This window comes from Mytilus galloprovincialis, chromosome 1 (genome assembly GCF_965363235.1).
Source record: "Mytilus galloprovincialis chromosome 1, xbMytGall1.hap1.1, whole genome shotgun sequence".
NCBI lineage: Eukaryota > Metazoa > Mollusca > Bivalvia > Mytilida > Mytilidae > Mytilus > Mytilus galloprovincialis.
This window is the reverse complement of record NC_134838.1, coordinates 66,672,338-66,676,657: the sequence shown is the minus strand read 5'-3', so window position 1 is coordinate 66,676,657 and position 4,320 is coordinate 66,672,338. Positions and strand designations below refer to the sequence as shown.

General features: G+C 33.4%; 1 long non-coding RNA gene across 1 annotated transcript; it reads right to left on the bottom strand.

Annotated features, from left to right (window-relative positions):
* Positions 1-4,320, bottom strand: LOC143082163 (uncharacterized). The gene is made up of 2 exons (XR_012980309.1): positions 1,861-4,320; positions 1-471 (listed from the first exon to the last, which is right to left on the bottom strand). It is a non-coding gene; the product is annotated as an uncharacterized LOC143082163 (long non-coding RNA).

Here is a 4,320-nt window from a genome sequence, read left to right as displayed (position 1 = left end):
TGGGTATGCTTCTTCCATATTAAATCATATAAACACTGTTTGCATACAAATAAGACGACAAGTTATTATCAAAATATGTGTTAATTGTTAATATAATGTTCAATATTGTTTTTTTACAATTGCCAAAATCTAGACAAATAAATTTAAGTATAATAAATGATCATTCAGGCAAAAGGGCTCTTTTAAGTTTCATAATTTCAAAAATATAGTCATCATCATTAGTAAAATCAGCGTATGTTATATGTCTAAGTTTATCAGGAATATCACACGCCTCCAGATAAAGTGGAATGATGCAGTCTTTTCTTGATTCCATTGACTCAATTAATGCTTGATTGGTTTCAAACTGACACCAATAGCTGCTAACAAAATTATTGGTTATAACCAATAAGATCTTTGAACTTTTCCTGAAAGAGTTTTCAATATTTTCGAAAATGAATTTACCAGGTTCAAAATCTCGATCTGCTATACATCCTAAAAGAAAAAAATATATATGTAGTTTAATCTTATAGTGGGAGAATCAGAGTAATTATGAATATAGTCCAACATGCAATAAACAATTACATTTTCATAAGTATGACTTGTAAGCGCTTGTTATAGCTATGGTCTATTTTAGAACCTAGAATTTGTATTAAACCATGTTTTATTCTTTGTCTCAAATTTTAACCCACCATTTTCAGAAAACGACTATAGGAAGTACACCACTAATCCATGGTCCCAATGCTTTCTATGCTAAATTCCTCCGTTTCAAGCAGGCACACCTCTTTTGTTTTAAGTTCAAATAAAGTGGCAATCATTGCATTGCAAAGCAACACTTTATGGTGTCTTGTACTGAAAAAATCAACATACCTTTAATTGCATATAAGAAAGAACTGGTTCCCGGAACTTCGGATGTACCCAAACAGGTACTTCAGATCTGACAAACAGACAAAATGTACCCTCTTTTTAAAATTTGGTGCAGTTTTTTTAATTTTCAAAATTAAAGTCCAAAAGTGTTCTAAAATGATCACCAGTCCTTCAGCGTTCATTTGATACCAAAAATACCAAAATATTCTACATATTTTGAAAGTTACACTCATGCGTAGGAACTATTTTGTGTTAAATATGTACTACTTTCTGGTATGTGCTTTCTGGCCGGGCCCGAATTAGTGGTGTTACATCTATACCATTTCAGAAATATAGCAGTTGTTTTCACTTATTAGTTTGATTCAGAACGTTTGGTTTTGTCAGTTTTCATGTACATTTTACTTCCTTCTTTTTGAATTTGCCTTAGAGTTCGGTATTTTTTCAAATTCATTTTTGATTTTCTATAAAAGAGGAACGAAAGATACCAAAGGGACAGTCAAACTCTTAAATCTAAAACAAACTGACAACGCCATGGCTAAAAATGAAAAAGACAAACAGAAAAACAATAGTACACACGACACAACATAGAAAACTAAAGAATAAACAACACGAACCCCACCAAATATAAAAGAGTCGACTGTGGATCCTTAGCTCATTGGTCATTATTTCTAACAGACCTTTCATACATTATCCGCTCATAAACTATTAAGGACTTAAGGTTTTAAATCCCTCTAGTACATTTTACCTTATGTAGGTTTTGGTCCTATTCCCTGTATGGCCGTTTTAAGCAAACATATACTTACGTATTCAAGTCTTTTGTTTAAATTATTGGATTATAAAGCGTTTCTGATGCAGGTCAATTTCAAATAACAATGGAAATGCATCCCGTTTATAAAGTGTTTTGTTATCAACAATTAATCCACATGCTCAAATGAAAGGATTATGACCCGATATCTATTGAACTAATTTCTTTCTACACATTTTATGTTAACTGTATCTCTTTTAAACATGTCTTACCCCGAAGAACCACATCGTCATCTGTGAATGAAGATTCTAAATCAGCTACAAGACGACTCAAGACCCAGTCAGCATCTTTATGACTATGAGATACGAAAAAATCGTAGACAAATCCTTCAGTTGAATTATTGTTTTCTGGTCCAATAGGTACTAAATTCGATTGAGACCTTTCTTTCAACTGTGGCCCAATGTCATCCATGAGTTTCACTTCTGGTACTGCTCTAATGTATGCATGGAAAATTTGTGAATTCCCTACGTCATTCGTCAACAGTGGAGTACATGTTTGGATGCACTCTGTGACCAACTTTACCCTGGGGCCGTCTAATATGTATGGTACCCTGAAAATGTCAGCAATTACTCTCATAAAAGCCCTTTTCTCTCGTTTGAAAATAAATGTATAAACATCTTTGATCTTTCCATATTTTTCTTTCCCTTTTATCATTGTAAACACGAACTCTTTCAAGAGATAAACTATATTGGGTTTTTCATCCACCTCGTTTATATATCTTTTTATCATATATTGACATGCAAGTTTTAGCTCCATATTCGATTTTGTATTAGATAAAGACACAGCACGCTTCATCCAGTCAACGGCAGACTTTATCTCATCTAAGTCAAATAATATAATTCCCATATGATATGCGAGAAAGTAGTCAGTTGGGCCGCCTTGTTGGAGTCTAAAGTTTAGGTAATCTAAAGCATCGAGTAAGTAGCTTTTTTCGTTTTCTTTAACATATTTGAATCCGTACTTCCAAATGTCTGGAAATTTTCCTAAGAACTGACAAATTTCGACAAGTTGACATATTGCTTTGTGCGTTCCTTTGGAAATGAAGCACTGATAACCATCTTCGACTGCAAGTTTCAAATAAGATTTTGCTCTTGGTTTATTGTTTCCATAATAAAACAGTCCAATGTCTTTTCTGACCAACATTCTAGTAGTATAACCAAACCAGTTAAGAGAACTCTCTCTAATGGAATGTGATAATAAATTTTCAGCCTGGTTAAGAAAATCTATCTTATCTTTTCGGCCACGACATTGTTCTGATAAATTCCATAATGCCCTTCCATAACGATTTAGAATAAGCGTGTCACTTTGTATCAGTGCATGTGCTCTCTCAAACGGCACAATTGGGTTATTAATAAAAACATGAAATAGTTTATCGCTGGTGAAAGTATAAGTTTCCTTATATGTTTGAATATAGTGTTTACGTCGAATGAGAATATGTCCAATTAGGGCTAATGACCTTGCTTGATATACAACAAGACTTTGGTCAGTTGTACATTTATTTGTAATTATTTTCCAAAATATATCAATTGCCTTTAAAGTGACATCTTTCATTTCTTCCGATCTACCTTTCCCATCTTCGTGACTTAAACTTTCAATGGAATCATACTTTCTATTGAGTGCTACGCCTATGTAAAAAGACCAAATCATATTCTCATTTATCAAATCAAATAGGCTTTTTGCTTCCTCAAATTTCTCTAGAGCTGTTATTTTTCTAGTGAGCATTTCATTTTGGCCTTTACATTCGATTGACAACTGCAAATTGCTCAGTGCCTGTTTATTGTGATAAACACACCGTTGTAGATAATCTTTCCTTCGGCCTGTTCCCTTTTTATGCTCAGACAATAACATTCTATAGCTTTCGGAAAGTCTGTTTCTGGAAATTTGTTCAATGTTTGCAGATTCTTCATACAGGATTGCATATCCTTGTTCCATTACACATATTGATTTTGTTCGAACATCATTTATAGTTTGACCTTGCAAAACCTTTTCGAGTCTTGTCTTATACTGATCGGCTTCTGAAGTTCGGTGTTGAGTACGACTAAGATATTCTAAATCAGCTAATGCATTCAAGTTTCTAGGATCGCGACTCAGTATATTTTCAAGGCATTTTCTTGATTCGATCTTTCCACGAGATGACTTGCTTTTCAAGATGGCGATCATATTTTCCAGAACATTATGAACAATTATGTTTTCGTCGGTTATACGTTTCATTAATCCTTCTACGGCATCAGCAGTTAACTTTATATCATTTTCAAATAAAATATTCAAGTTCAGTTTCCACAGACCTGGTAGAACGACAACACGGTCCGACATCTTCACTTTGTCATGTTGTAAAATATTAAGTATTTAATAATCAGTGTTTTCTGTGTAAAAAAATCAGTAACTGTGACAGTGAATGAAATATGAATATGTAGATATACTAGGCGTCCGGTTGGTCGAAACAATGCTTGTCCCGGCGTAGAATATTGTTAAAATTACAGGGGTTTTTGCATGATTTCTAATGCAACAGTTATCTATAAAAGACAAAATAACAATGATCGCACGTATTATTTTACCTGCTTCTGTTATATATCATCAAAACAATATAATGCATACAATTAGGTTACAGATAACTCATATTTGAAGGTTTTTCTTGTCATTCAATAGACCACTTTCGAGTTCATCCGTCACCG